Below are 16,500 nucleotides of genomic sequence, written 5' to 3'. Positions count from 1 at the left end.
TCAAGGAACTATAAATCAAAACCACAATGAGACACCACCTTACACCTGTCAGAATGACTAAAATTAACTCAGGAAACAAAAAATGTTGGAGAGGATATGGAGAAAGGGAAACCCTTTAATACTGTTGGTGGGAATGCAAACTAGTACAGAGAAACAGTATGGAGTTTCCTCAAAAAGTTAAAAATAGAACTAACCTTGGGGGAGCCGGAGTGGCTCAGTGGGTTAAAGCCTCTGCCTTCAGCTCGGGTCATGATCCCAGGGTCCTGGGATGGAGCCCCGCATCGGGCACTCTGCTCAGCAGGGAGCCTGCTTCCTCCTCTCTCTCTCTGCCTGCCTCTCTGCTTACTTGTGATCTCTGTCAAATAAATAAATAAAATCTTTAAAAAAAAAAAATAGAACTAACCTATGACCCACCAATTGCACTACTAGGTATTTATCCAAAGGATACAAAAATGCTGATTCAAAGGGACACATGCACCTCATTGTTTACAGCTGTGCTATCAACAATAGCCAAATTACAGAAAGAGCCCAAATGTCCAGCAACTGATGAACAGATAAAGAAGACATGGAGTGTGTGTGTGTGACAGAATATTAATCCCCCATCAAAAAGAATGAAATCTTGGGGCACCTGGGTGGCTCAGAGGGTTAAGCCTCTGCCTTCGGCTCCGGTCATGATCTCAGGGTCCTGGGATCGAGTCCCGCATCGGGCTCTCTGCTCAGCAGGGAGCCTGCTTCCTCCTCTCTCTCTCTCTGCCTGCCTCTCTACCTGCTTGTGATCTCTGTCTGTCAAATAAATAAATAAAATCTTTAAAAAAAAAAAAGAATGAAATCTTGACATTTTTTTTAAAGGTTTTTTTTTTTAAAGGTTTTTTTTTTTTTTAAGACTTTATTTATTTGACAGAGAGAGATCAGTAGGCATAGAGGCAGGCAGAGAGAGAGAGAGGAGGAAGTAGGCTCCCCGCTGAGCAGAGAGCCCAATGCGGGACTCGATCCCAGGACCCTGAGATCTTGACATTTGTTATAACATGGAGAGAACTAGAGTATTAAGCTAAATGAAATAAGTCAGAGAAAGACAAGTATCATATGGTTTCACTCATATGCGGAATTTAAGAAACAAAACAGATGAACACAGGGGAAGGAAAGGAAAAAATAAAAAACAGAGAGGCAGACAATGCATAAGAGACAAATACAGAGAACTGAGGGTTGCTAGAGGGCAGGTGGGTGGGGGACTGGTTAAATGGGTGATGGACATTAAGGAGGACACTTGTTGGGATGAGCAGTGGGTGTTACTTTCAAGTGATGAATCACTAAATTCTAGTGAAGCCAATCCTATATTAAATGTAAACTAACTTGAATTTAAATAAAAATAAATAGATAAATAAGAAAAATACAAAAAAGGAAAGGAATACAAAGAATAAAGTTAAAATGTCATTCTAACAGATATGCCATTGGAATCCCAGAAGGAAAGGAGAGAGAACAGTACAGAAACAATACCTGCCCTCCCCCCAAAAACTTGCCAACTTCCCCCAAAAATGTTCTATAACCCACAAGCACATAAATAAAAAGAAATCACATGCATCCCATTAAGAAATCCACATCTAAGAACATCATCTTAAGATTTTATTAAGAAAAAGGGAAAATCTTAAGATCAGCCAGTTAAAGAACCAAAGTGCCTTGAAAAAAAAGCAACAAAAAGAACTGACTTAGGGCGCCTGGGGTTGCTCAGTCTGTTAAGCATTTGCTTTCAACTCAGGTCATGATCCCAGGATCCTGGGATCGAGCCCCATATTGGCTCCCTACTTAGGAGGGAGCCTGTTTCTCCCTCTCCCCCTGCTCATGCTCTCTACTTTTTGTCTCACTCTCTCAAATAAATAAAATCTTAAACACACACACACACACACAAACAGACTTCAACAGTGAAAGTCAGAACAAATGTAATATTACCTTTACAGTGCTGAAAGAAAATAACTGCCAAACTAACATTCTATAAATACAGCAAAATAATAATAATAATAATAATAATAATAATAATCTTTCAAGAATACTGGTAAAATAAAGACATTTTCAGATAAACAAAACACACTCATCCCAGAAGATGCACAATAAAAGAAACAATAAAGGACTCCTTCATACACAAGGAAAATTTATCTTAGATGTGGACAATACAAAAGATAAATGAAAACTGGAAATATGTGCATAATTCTAATTGAATACTGACTGCATAAAATAGTATCTTGGGGATTTTTAACATATATAGACTTAAAATAAATAAAGAAATGGCTTATAAGTCAGTAAAGGTAGAATTACAAGTGTTATAGAGCCCTTGTACTATATGGGAAAAGGCTAAAAGTATCAACAAATATTACACTTTGATAAATCAAGAATGCATATTGTAATCTCTAGGAAAGAGGCTGACAAACTATAACTCATAAGCCAAATTTGGCCTGCAGCCTTGTTTTGAATGGCCCCAAGCTAAGAATAATATCTCTTAAAAGCTTATGGATGCAAAAATCCTCAACAAAATATTAGCAAATCGAATCCAACAATGTATAAAAAGATTTATACACCATGACCAAGTAGAATTTATTCCAAGCAAGTAAGACTGGTTGAACATTAGAAAAATCAATTAATGCAATCTATTACATGAAAAGACTAAAGCAAAAAAAAATCACACAATCTTATCAATAAATGCAGAAAAAGCATTTGACAAAATTCAACACAACTCAACAAATTAGGTATGGAGAGGAACTTTCTCAACTTGATAAGGAACATCTATAAAAAAATCTACAGCTAACATTGTATTTAGTGGTGAGAAAGTAGAAATGTTCTAAGATCAAGAACAAAAAAGACTGTCTCCACTCACCACTCCTTTTTAACATCATAGTGGGAAGTCTTAGCTAATGAAGTAAGAAAAAATAAAATAAAAGGCATGTAAATACAGAAGGAATAAAACCATTTTTCTTTGTAGATGACATGACAGTATGTGTAGAAGACCCCCTCCCCCCAAAAAAATTCTCCTGGAATGATAAGCAATTACAGCAAGGCTTTATGATATAGAGTTAATATACAAAAAGTCTATAACTTTCCTATATATCAGCAACGAACAGATGGAATTTGAGATTTATGATACCATTTACATTAGTAACCCCCCAAAAAGAAAAAGCTCTAAATTTAATATGTGCTTTTTTAACATGAAGAAAATTACTAAACTCTGATACAAGGAAAAATCAAAAAACTAAATATATGAAAGGGTATTTATTCTATGTTCATGGATAGGACGACTCAATACTGTCAAAATGTAAGTTCTTACAAACTTGATCTACAGTTTCAATACAATCCCCAAACGTTACTTTATGCTTATCAACAAACTAATTCAAAAATTTATGTGGTGAGGCAAAAGACACAGAATAGCCCAATGCAGTACTGCAGAAGAACAAAGTCAGAAAACTGACACTATCTGACTTTGACATTTAACTATAAAAGCAAGAGTAATTAAGACGGTATAACATTGGGAGATCTGGGTGGCTCTGCCAGGTAAACACTGACATCTGACTCCACCAGGTAAGCACTGACATCTGACTCCGGGTATAGGCTCAGGTCATGACCTCAGCGTCATGAGACCAAGCCCCACATCAGGAACAGGGAGTCTGCTTGACATTCTTCCCTCTCCCCCTGCTCCTACCCCAACTGTGTGCATATTCTCCTCTCTTTCTCTCTCTCCCTCAAATAAATAAATTTTTTAAAAATTTTCTTTTTAAAATATTTATTTATTTGAGAGAGAGAGTGAACAAGAGCACGAGCAGGAAGATATGCAGAGGGAGAGGGAGAAGCAGGCTCCCCACTGAACAGAGAGCCCAACAAAGGGCTCAGTCCCAGGACCCTGGGATCATGACCTGAGCCGAAGGCAGAGACTTAACTCACTGAGCCACCTAACCCTAAATGAACAAATCCTTAAAGCGTTTGCTATTGGCAATTTAACAGACAAATAGATCAATGGAATAGAATAGAGTCCATATATAGACTAAAACAAATATAGTCAACTGATCTTTGACACAGGAGCACATGCCAAAAAAAAAAAAAAAAAAGTGGATCTAGGCAGACATTATACCCTTCACAAAAATTAGCTCAAATGGGTTATGTAAAATGCAAAACTATCAAATTCCTAGAAGATAAAAAAATCTCTGATATGACAGTAACTTTTTAGATACAACACCAAAGGCAAGATCCACAAAAAAATAATAATTGGTAAATTAGACTTCATTAAAATTTAAAACTTCTACTCTATGAAAGACACTGCCAAGAGAATGAGAAGAGAAGTCATACACTGGGAGGAAAATATTTGAAAAAGACGTATTTGATAAAGGACTGTTAACCAAAATATACAAAGTCAAATTGAGTAAGAAAAAAAATGGAATTAAAAACTGGCTCAAAGACCTTAACAGGCATCTCACCAAAGAAGATACATAAATTGCAGATAAGCATATGAAAATCAGATATGCAACATCATATGTTATTAGGGAATTGCAAATTGAAACAATGAGATACTACTACAAAACTATTAGGATACTACTACAAAACTATTAGGACAACACCAAATGCTGGTGAAAATGTGGAGCAATAGGAACTCTAATTCATTGGTTTTACCATACAGCCCAACAACAGCACTCTTTCATAGTTACCCAAATTACCGCACAAAAAAACTGCACATGAATGGCTATAGCATCTTTATTCATAATTGCCAAACCCTGGAAGCAATAAGATGTACTTCAGCAGATGAATGGATAACTGTGATTTATCCTAACAGTGAAGTATTATTCAGCCCTAAAAAGAAGTGAGCCATCAAGCCAGGAAAAGACATGAAGGAACCTTAAGTGCATATTACTAAATGAAAAAAAGCCATTCAAAAGGGATACATATTATAGGATTCCAACTTTATGACATTCTGGAAACATTAAAACTATAAAGACATTTAAAAAATTAGTGGTTGCCAAGGGTTAGGAAAGAAGAAGAGATGAACAGGCAGAGCACAGAGGATTTTTAGAGCAGTGAAATTATTCTGTATGATACTATAATCACAGAATACATAACAACACACATTTGTTAAAACCCACAGAATGGGGGCGCCTGGGTGGCTAAGTGGGTTAAGCCGCTGCCTTCGGCTCAGGTCATGATCTCAGGGTCCTGGGATCGAGTCCCGCATCGGGCTCTCTGCTCAGTGGGGAGCCTGCTTCCTCCTCTCTCTCTCTCTGCCTACTTGTGATCTCTCTCTGTCAGGTAAATAAATAAAATCTTTAAAAAAAAAAAACCCACAGAATGCACAATACCAAGAGTGAACCTTAATGTACATTATGGACTATGAGTGATAATGACATGTCAGTGTAGGCTCATCATCTGTAACAAATTTACCACTGTGCTGTGGGATGCAATAGTGAGGGAGGCTGTACCCGTGTGGAGGCAGGAGGTATATAGGAACCCTGTACTTCCTGCTCAATTTTTATGTAAACCTAAAACAGCTCTAAAAATGGAAAGAACACATAACAGAAACTCTACATGACCTGAAGAATCTAAAATACTTAACATAAAATATGCTGAACCTTCCTATAGGATAACCATGGAAGAATGCAGACAGAGAGGGAAAATTCGCATTACTCAAAACACTCGAAAAAAGGGTTTCTCAACCTTTGCACTACTGACCATTTAGACCAGATAATTCTTTGGACAGGGTGGGGGTGCCTATCTTATACATTGTAGCATATTTAGTAACATTTCTAGTCTCTACCCCTTAGATGCCAGTAGAACCACACCCACCAAAAGGAAAAACAAAAGTTCTCCACATTTGTACCCTAGGGGGGCAAAAATCACTTCCGGCCCTCCTTTGAGAATCATCCCTCCATTGAGAATTCGATTTAAAAGAAGGGAAGCAGGGAGATAAAATAGAACATAAATAAGTAGGGAAATAGGAAGAGTAAAGCAATAGACTTAGATACATGGATAATTACATTAAATTATATACAGTAATGCTTCAAATAATCAGAAATTTAAGAGAAAAATATAACCAACTATATAACTTTTTATAACAGATTTTTAAAAGGGAAGGGCATAAAGGTTGAAAGAAAAAAAGCAAAAACATAATTAAACACTAATCTAAAGACAGATAACAGAACTACACTAATATTAAATAAAGTAGATTTTAAGACCAAAAAAAAACAACAAAAAAAAACCCAAATAGAAACAGTTCTAGAGATGAAAAAACGCATTTGTAAAGATAAAAAAAGGCATTTGTAAAATTTGTAAATATAAAGATATATCTAGAAAACAATTTCCAGTAACTAGAAAATACACATTCCTTATAAACATACACTTAATATTTATAAATACTGACCACACACTGGGTATTTCAAAAAATCTAAAACATTTTTTTTTAAAGATTTTATTTATTTATCAGAGAGAGAGGGGGGGAGAGAGCGAGCACAGGCAGACAGAATGGCAGGCAGAGGCAGAGGGAGAAGCAGGCTCCCTGCTGAGCAAGGAGCCCAATGTGGGACTCGATCCCAGGACGCTGGGATCATGACCTGAGCCGAAGGCAGCTGCTTAACCAACTGAGCCACACAGGCGTCCCAATCTAAAACATTTTTAAAAACCAAAATTACACAACTATTTTTCTGACCAAAGTGCAATTAAACTAAAACTCAAAACAAAAAAAGTAACAGAAAAAGCTACATATGCTTACAAAGAAGACATTTCTAAATAACATGAATTAAAGAGAAGGTCACAATAGAAATCAGAAAATATCCAGAAGTAAATGATAACTGATAATACAACTTAAAACTTTTGGAATAAGACTTCTACTTCTGGGATGATGAAGCAGAGGTACATTTCCATATTAATACCACTAATACAAATAAAAGTCCTGAATGGGGTGTGTGTGTGTGTGCGCGCGCACGTACAGGACATATATAACACCTCTCCTCTGAAAAATGGGAGACCAGAGGCAAACCAGCTAATAGCCTCAGAATATAAGAATTGACAGACGGTGGGTTCCCAGGGTAATCTTTTAATACAAGATCTCCAACCTGGAGCTGAAGAAGCTAGCAATGGGTTCTGACTGGGGGGAAAAATGCCTTAACAAAAGTCTGCTCTCTAGTCAAAGTAACAAGCAAGTAGCAAGACAAAAATGTTTTAGACAATAACGATCTACTCCAGGAAAATACTACAGAAAACACTATGACTCCACCACCAACCATGCCAGCAAAGGCCAGACTGAATGAGGTACCCTAATATCCTGGTTGGATGATATACAAGAAGGCCAACTAGAAAGCTGGGACTCTCATCCCTGCTGAGCAGAAATGCAGCGCCACGCTTCTGCAATATCAGGGGAGACTACTTGGACACCCGAACTTCCACCCCTACCAAGAGAAAGGAAAAACACCTACCTCACCGTGCTGAAGTACCATCATAACCATCAGTAGAGAGACAAGTCTGGCACTGTCACTCAACAGTAACAAGGCTATTCTTTCTAGGGAATGACAGTGGAGACCACATGAGGAGCCAAAACTCCATGCCACCCAGCAATGATGATGATCTCCCACAACTCAGGTGTCAACAGAAGCCAACTGGGGAACCTAGACTTCTGCCCCCATCTGGCAATAATGAGGTAGCATTTCCCCTCTTTCCTGTGCCAGAAATGTCAGGAAAAGCCAGAACAGGAAACACAGTCTCATAACATTATACTCCCAAATGTCCAGGTTTCAATAGAAAATCACTATCCAAACCAAGAATAGGGAAGATCTTGGGGCGTATGAGTGGCTCAGTCAGTTAACTGTTCACCTCTTGGTTTTGGCTGAGATCACGACTCACGACCTCATTGGTCACGCAATGGAACAGTAAGACTCTACACTCAGCAGGGAGTCTGCTTGAAGATTCTCTCCCTCTGCCCTTCCTCCCAACTCCCATACACATCCTTCTCTCCTCTGTCTCTCTCTCTCTCCCTCTCTCCCCTTTCTCAAATAAATATTAGAAATTAAGAAACAAAGAAAGACAGACCGACAAGGAAGATCTCAAATTGAATGTAAAAGAACTTAAAGATATCAACAGTGAGCCAACAGATGTATTAAAGTTAGCTGACAAAGCTTTTAAACAAGTCATGTTAAAAAATATTTCAATGAGTGCGGCGCCTGGGTGGCTCGAGAGCCTGCTTTTCCCCCCTCTCTCTGCCTGCCTCTCTGCCTGCTTGTGATCTCTCTCTCTCTGTCAAATAAATAAAATCTTTAAAAAGAATTTTTCAATGACCAATTGCAAATAAGCTTGAAATAAACAAAAGAGAGAGAGAGAGAGAAACACAGCAAAGAAATACAAGTGTCAGCAAAGAATAAAAGATATAAAAAAGAACCAAGTAGGAACTATAGAACTGTAAAAATATAATGACCAAAATAAAAATCTAACTATGAGCTCAATAGCAGAAACAGAAAAGAATTAATGAACTGGAAGACAGAATAGAGATTACCGAACCTGAACAACAGAAAAGAAACATAAAAAGTAAATAATAGATGTTCATAAACTTGGACTAGAATAAAACATTTACCATTTGTGTCATCAGAGTATGGTTCCATTTATAGGTAATATCCAACATATCCCAAGTCCACAGAGATAGAAAGTATACTGGTAGCTATAAAGGGCTGCAGGGAGACAGAAAGAGTGACTGCTTAATGGACAAGAGTTATCTTTGGAGGTGATAAAATGTTTTGGAACTAGACAGAGGTGGTAGACATACAACACTATGAACACACAAAATGCCACCCAACTGCACACTTTAAAACATTATATTTTGTTATATGAATTTTACCACAAGATTTAAGAAAAAGAAGAAGAAACAGCAAACTGGGAACTGAAAGGCACCAATTTCGTGAAAGATGTATACAAAAAGAATATAGTTGGGGCACTTGAGGGGTGCAGTTGGCTAAGTGTCAGACTCTTGGTTTCAGCTCAGGTCGTGATGTCAGGGTCATTAGATTGAGCCCTGCGTCGGGCTCCATGCAGCATCTGCTTAGGACTCTCCTTCCCTACCCACCACCCCTCACCCCGCCCAATCTCTTGCTTTCTCTCTCAATTAAAAAAAAAAAATCTTTAATCAAAAAAAAAAAAAAAAAGAACAACAACAACAACAACAAAAAGAACAACAACAACAAAAAAAAAGAAACACTCTTGATTCTAAAATCTTCAGTGCCTTCCTTTCAAAACATGATCACAACAAGGATGTCCATTATCACCAATTTCATTTGACACTGTACCAAAAAATGTGGAACAAAAGTATAAAAGGTAAAAATAATTGGAAAAGGAAATATGAAACTTTCCTTATAAATAGATGTTCTAACAGTGTATGTAGAAAATCCAAAGAACTTGTAGAGAAATCATTGTAAGTTAATATGATTACTAGGTAGAGGAATATATAAAAAATTAATTGTACCTATGTATCAGCAACAAAATATTTTAAAGACATTCTTAACAGCATCAAAACACAACAAATGCCTAGGCAAAAGATGTGCAAACCATTATACAGATACAATTGGAAAAACTAAAAAATACCTAGGTAAACAGATATGTACCATACACTGGAAAATAATATTTTAAAGATATAAATTCTCCCCCAAACTGATCTATAGATGTAACACCAATCAATATATCCTAGCAAGTAGGTGTATGTGTGCACATGTGTGTGCAGGGATGTGTGTGTGTGCATGTGAAATTAAGCACATTGATTCAGAAATTTACATGGAAATGCAAAAGCCAGAAATATTTTTAAAGAACAGCAGAAACAATTTTAAAAAAACCAGATGGGAGGACTTAACCTACTGGATATCAAGACATTTTAAATCTACAGTAATTAAGCTGTTATGGCATTGAATTAATTATAGACAAAGAAATCAACAGATCAGAATACAGCCCAGAAACACATCCACCGATGTAAGATATTTAAAACCACAGGCAGTTTTGCTCATCAGCGAAGAAACAGACGTCTGCAATAAAAGGTACTGGGACAACCAGATCACTTTATGTAAAAAAAAAAGAAAAGAAAGAAAGAAACCTGGGCCCAACTTTGCAACACTAAAATTAACTGTCGTTGGACTGAAGCTTTAAACATGAAAAAGCAAAATAACAAAGCTAGAGAGTATTTTCAATAACTCAGGGCAGGGAAAAAAAACAAAGAAAGCTAAAAGGCAATTCCCTGTAAAATAAGACTGAGCTGGGCGCCTGGGTGGCTCAGTGGATTAAAGCGTCTGCTTTCAGCTCAGGCATCCCAGGGTCCTGGGATCAAGCCCCACATCGGGCTCTCTGCTCAGTGGCGAGCCTGCTTCTCCCCTCTCACTCTGCCTGCCTCTCTGCCTACTTGTGATCTCTGTCAAATAAATAAATAAAATCTTTTAAAAAAAGGAAGGAGAAGGAGGAGAAGAAGGAGAAGGAGGAGAAGAAAAAGTTGACAGGCCACTTGGATATCCTCTTTTGTGAAATGTGTATTTGAACCTTTTGCCCAATTATTTTTATCAAACTGTTTGCATATTCATGTATACATATTACATATTCATTAAAATAATAATGAGAAAGCCAAAAAGACTAACAATAACACATTTGAAGAAGATGGGAAGCAACAAGCTGTGCTGTAAACTGGCATGTCCACGCTAGAAAAAAATGAGCATTATCTACTTAAGTTAAAGATCTGTATATACTATGACTCAACAATTCCTCTACTTGAAATATACTCAACTGAAATGCTAGTACAAGTACACCAAGAGATTTCTGTTGTAATATTACTGTTAATAACAGTAGTATTCCCAAATGAAACCTAGAAAAAAACCAAATGTCCATTAAAACAGATGATGACAAAAATTGTGGCACAATGAAACTAGCACTATACGGCAATCAAAAGGACCTACATATATATTCTACACAGGTGAACATCAAACACAGACTGTGCAAATGAAAGAAGCCAGGCACAAAAGCATATAAAATTATTCTAAACATAAAGTGCAGAAAAAATTAAAAACAGGCAAAACTCTAGTATTTAGTGGATGCATGCTTAGGTTTGTTTAGGTTATAAAACTATAAAGAGAGAAAATTATTAACATAAGAGTCAGGATAGTATAACCTGAGAAAGGCTGGCAGTGTTCTACTTCTTAATACTCATGGTTACATGGGGGTTTACTTTGTAAATCATTCAAAAGGACAGTTTCTGTGCACTTTTCTGCTTTTTATAATTCAGGTTTGTTTGTTTTTTAAAGCATTCAGAATCCGGAATTCTAAAATTCAAAGTTTTAAATTTTTATTCAAAAATTGGGCTCAGTATCATCAAGATTCCTGGTCTTTTTCATTGAAAATGAGTACAGAAAACCTCCTTTAAGAGAGAAATAGGAGGCCTGGAAGGGAGAGATCTCACACACCACCACTCACTGTTGTTTATAATATATATTATATATTTATATATTACTGTTCTTCCCAATGGGAAGAAGCTTACTTTACTACTTCAGCAGGAGGAAACAAGATCTTCTCCTTCCAGCAACACAACAACCAATGAGAATTACAACTCAGCCACTGAAAAGCTACCACAACCCCAAACTCTCACTCCTCTCTAATGGACTTTCTTTCCTAACAACCTCTCCCAAATCCTTCCTTTCCTGTATAAAATAACACTCCTCTCCTTTGTTCTCTGGGCTTGCTTATGAACTTGGGATATAGTTTCTATATCCCGAATTGCATTTGGGGGTATTTGTTCTACTATTCCTGAATAAACTCTTTTTGCTAGTGAAATGACTGGATATTTTATGTTCAAGGTTGACACCATACTTCTGCCAGCACATCCTTAAGTTTAACTCTCCTTATGGTTCTGAAGCTATCACAACTTCAGACATCACATGGTTCCAGAAAACAGACCATTAATCCACCAGTTCTCCTAGGTTTAGTCTTTTTGTTTCAACGTAAAATTTACATTTAATAAAATACACAAGTTTAAATATATAATTCCATGAGCTCACAAAGAATCCAAGAGTATTCTACTGTTTAAGTATCATATTTTTACCCATTTTCTTACTGATGGGCATTTGGATTATTTCTGGTTATTATGAATATTAATTACAAATAAATCTACTAGGAACATTCTTGTACAAAACTTTTTGTGGACATGTCTTCAGTTGGAGAGGGGGTAAAAATATAAGTGTAAATAATTGTTGCATCATGGAGTATATGCTTATAAGAAACTGACAAATTTTTTTCCATTGTGGTTATACTATTTTCTGTTCCAACCAAAAATATGAGAGTTGTTTGCTCCACATTTTTGCCAAAATTTTGCCAAAAACTGTGTTGCCAGTTGTCAGAAGACAAACAAGACATCTGGGGAAAATGGCAAAGTATGAGGACCCAGAGCTCACCCTGTCCCACAAATACAGAAACAACCATAAAACGAATAACAAAATGGCAATAAGTACATACCTATCAATAATTACTTTATATGTAAATAGACTAAATGCTCCAATCAAAAGACACAGGGTGATGAAATGGATTAAAAAAATAAGACTCATCTATCTGCTGCCTACAAGAGACTCATTTCAGACTTAAAGATACCAGAGATTTAAAATGAAGGGATGGAAAAGCATTTATCATGTAAATGGATGTGAGAAGAAATACCAGAGGAGAAATATTTCTATCAGACAGAAGAGACTTTGAAACAAAGACTAATAAGAGACAAAGAAAAACAGTATATCATCATAAAGGGGATAACCCAACAAGATATAACAATTGTAAATATTTATAAGCCCAACATGGGAGCACTCAAATACATTAAAACACTTAATAACAAATAGAAAAGAACTAATGGATAGTAATACAGCAAGGGTAGGGGATTTTAACAACCCAGTTACACAAACGTCAGATCTTCCAAAAAGAAAATTGACAAGGAAATGGAGACTTTGAATGACACACTGGGCCACATGGATAAATTCAGATATACTCAGAACGTTCAACCCTGAAATAGCAGAATACATGTTCTTTCCAGTGCACATTCTCTGGAACAGAACATTTTCCAGAACAGGTCACATAATATAATAAAACAAGTCTCAACAAATTAAAAAAGATTAAATTCATACCAGGCATCTTTTCTGTCCACAATACTATGAAAAAATAAAACAACCACAAGAAAAAATCTGGAGAGAGCACAAATACATGGAGATTAAATAACATGCTACTAAACAACGGGTCAACCAAGAATTCAAAGAGAAAATAAAATATACATAGAGAACTAATGAAAAAGAAAAAAATGATCCAAAATCTTTGGGATACAGCAAAAGCTGTTCTAAGAGGAAAGTTTACATCAGTATAGGCCTACCACAAGAAGGAAGAAAAGTCTCAAATAACAGTCTTACACCTAAAGGAGCTAGAAAAAGAACAAAACCCAAACTGAGTAGAAGGAATGACATAGTAAAGGTTAGAGCAGAAATAAAGAAAACAGAAACTAAAAAAAAAACAATACATCAATGAAACCAGGAGTCAGTTCAATGAAAAGATCAAGAAAACTGATGAACCTTTAGCCACTCTCATAAAAAAAGGTAAAAGAATCAAAGAGGACTCAAATAAACAAAATCAAAAATGAAAGGGGATAAATAACAAGGGACACCATAGAAATACAAACAGTTGTAAGAGAATATTATAAAAAAATTATGTACTAACAAATGGACGACCTAAAAAAAACTGGTAAATTCCTAGAAACATGTAACCTCCTAAAACTGAATTAGGAAGAAACAGAAAATTTGAAAAAACCAATTACCTGTGTGTACCTGTTGTGATGAATACCAGTGATGTATAGAAGTGCTGAACCACTATACTCTATACCTGAAACTAATACCATACTGTACGTTAACTGGAACTCTCATAAAACTTTTTAAAAATTAAAAAATACCATCTTCTTTAAAAAGTTCACCAGCTGCTTTTCACTTTCTTTAAATTCCAGTGTAGTTAACATACAGTGTTATATTAGGTTCAGTATACAATACAGTAAGTCAATAATTTTACATATCACTCTTTGTTCATCAAGATAAATATACTCTTAATCCCCTTCACCTGTTTCACCCATTCCCCTCAACCTCCAACTCTGGTAACAATCTGTTTGCTTTCCATAGTTCAGAGTCTTTTTTTTTTTTTTTTTTGGTTGGCCTTTTTAAATTTTTCTTTTGCTCATTTGCTTTGTTTCTTAAATTCCACATATGAATAAAATCATAAGGTATTTGTCTTTCTCTGACCTACTTCACTTAGCTTTATATCCTCTAAATCCATCTATGTTGTTGCAAATGGCAAGCTTTCTTTCTTTTTATGGCTGAATGATATTCCACTGATTATATGGTTTATAGATAGATAGATGTTCCATTGTGTATATGGTTAGCTTTACTCCTAGATAGCTGTTTTTGGTACAATCATAAATGGGATTGATTCCTTAATTTCTTCTGCTGCTTCATCATTGGTGTATACAAATGTAACAGATTTCTGTATATTGATTTTGTATCATGCAACTTTACTGAACTCATTTATCAGGTTAGCAGTTTTTTGGTGAACTTTTTCAGGTTTTCTATGTATAGCATCATGTGCATCTACAAATAATGAAAGTTTTACTACTTCCTTGCCGATTTAGATGACTTTTATTTATTTTGTTCTCTGACTTCTGTGGCTAGAACTTCTTTACTATGTTGAATAAAAGTGGTGATAGTGGACATCCCTATCTAAGAGAAACAAAATTTTCAAGAGTTTATTTGAGCATCTACATCAATTTCAATCAGTGCCAGAGTGAAAGTGGTTAGAAGCACACCACCAAAAGGATTAAGTGGAGTGATTTTTATACAGAAAATATGGAAGTAAAGGAAGGAAATTATGTGATGAATATACAGCTTAAAGAGTTGCCTTAATCAAGAAAGCTTAGTTGGCTGTGATTAGTTGTTCTTAAGATTCATTTTCATGAATTCGAGTGCATGGATTCTGGCTTAGGCTCTGGTTTGGTCACAAAGGCTAAAGGAATTAGAGCCACCTCAGCCCAAGAGTGTCCTCGTTTAATTACTTTAACAGTCTTTTTAATTTTAGCCATTCTAAGGGATGTAGAGTGATTAACATCATGGCTGCAATTTGCGTTTCCCTGAAATACTTCCCAACCCCGACTCCCATATTTAATGGCCAAAGATCTTCTCAATCTAGGAAAAGATCTGTGCTTTAAAAATGTTTGCAACAAAGAATGTTTACTTTGCAACTGGTAAAATAATAGTGATTTGTATACTAGAAACAAATACGAATTTAAAATTTATCTCATGCAATACTTGTAGCTTCCTGAGCACATACTGCTGTTTTTTACCTCCATGTCTTTGCACATACTAATTTCCTTGTGGGGAAGGCCTTTTCTTATCCCTCTGTAATCTGTTCTAGTGAATTCCTCATCAGCCTTCAAAACCCTGTTGAGGAACACATAACTTCTTCCATGAAGTACTTCCTGACTTTCCCAAACATAATTAGGTAACCATTCTGTCTTCTATCCTATATTTTAGTATGCATAACACATGCAGTGTAACATCTTCCAGGGCAAGAAACAGGTCTTACTCATCTTTATAACCCCACATCTAAAACAAACACAGGCACATATCAGCTCAAAAATATCAGCTCAAAAATATCAAAATAATCATGTTATATAGAAATAATTATACAATATAATATATAATTATATATTATATAATTATAAATTAAATATACAATATATAATTAAATATAAATAATTATGTTAAATTAAATATGTAATTAAATATAAATAATTATGTTAAGTATAAAAAGTTATGTTCACCATTCTAACACTGCTTTAGGTCCAAAAATTTTTACATCTACTTTCATAACTGTGGCTTCCAGACTGTAGCGGGCTGAATGCTGGCCCAGAGGAAGAAATGTCACTTCCTAATCTCTGTAACCTAAGGATATTATCTTGTATAGCCAATAGATGTGATTAAATTAAGGATTTAAAAGGAGGCGTTTATCTTGGGTATGGGTGGGCCCTAAATGTAATCATATGTATCCTTCTAAGAGTGAGGCAGAGGAAGTTTTGAGACTGAAGAGGTGGCAGCAATGTGACCAAAAAGGCAGAGATGCTGCCCCAAGCTAAGGTATGCTCGGAGCTGTAAGATGGAGGGAAACGATTCTTCCTTAGAGCCTTTGGAGAAAGTGCAGCCCTTGATTTCAGTCTTCTGGTAGCCAAGCTGTGAAAGAATAAATTTTGTTGTTCTAAGCCCAGTCAGTATCTGTTCCAATAGCTACAGGTAACTAATACACTGGCTTCCTTTTTCTCTATTATTCCCAAAAACAGAATTTTATCAAAAATTTAAATTCCTACCATAATTAGGCTTTTCTGATTTCAGTCAACATACATGTATAAATTACAAAACATAGAAATGTTATTAGGCACTCAAACGATATAATAAAAGAAACAACTCTTATTGT

The 16,500-nt window shown here is 35.8% G+C and overlaps 1 protein-coding gene across 4 annotated transcripts in view; it reads right to left on the bottom strand.

The window, feature by feature from the left end:
* Positions 1 to 16,500, bottom strand: part of CEP83 (centrosomal protein 83) — a 134,505-nt gene that overhangs the window by 84,412 nt on the left and 33,593 nt on the right. Inside the window, exon 1 of one of the 4 annotated variants that reach the window (XM_004748540.3) lies at positions 195 to 215. The exons of the other annotated variants lie outside the window; for them this stretch is intronic. The gene's annotated coding sequence lies outside the window, so the exon portion shown is untranslated. Of the gene's footprint in view, positions 1 to 194; positions 216 to 16,500 lie in introns of those variants that run through there. 4 annotated transcript variants of the gene reach the window in all.

This window comes from Mustela putorius, unplaced genomic scaffold, assembly GCF_011764305.1.
Source record: "Mustela putorius furo isolate JIRA1106 unplaced genomic scaffold, ASM1176430v1.1 tig00000788_pilon_pilon_pilon, whole genome shotgun sequence".
Classification (NCBI taxonomy): Eukaryota; Metazoa; Chordata; class Mammalia; order Carnivora; family Mustelidae; genus Mustela; species Mustela putorius.
Note: the sequence above shows the minus strand (reverse complement) of the source record. Positions and strands in the feature narration are given on the sequence as shown.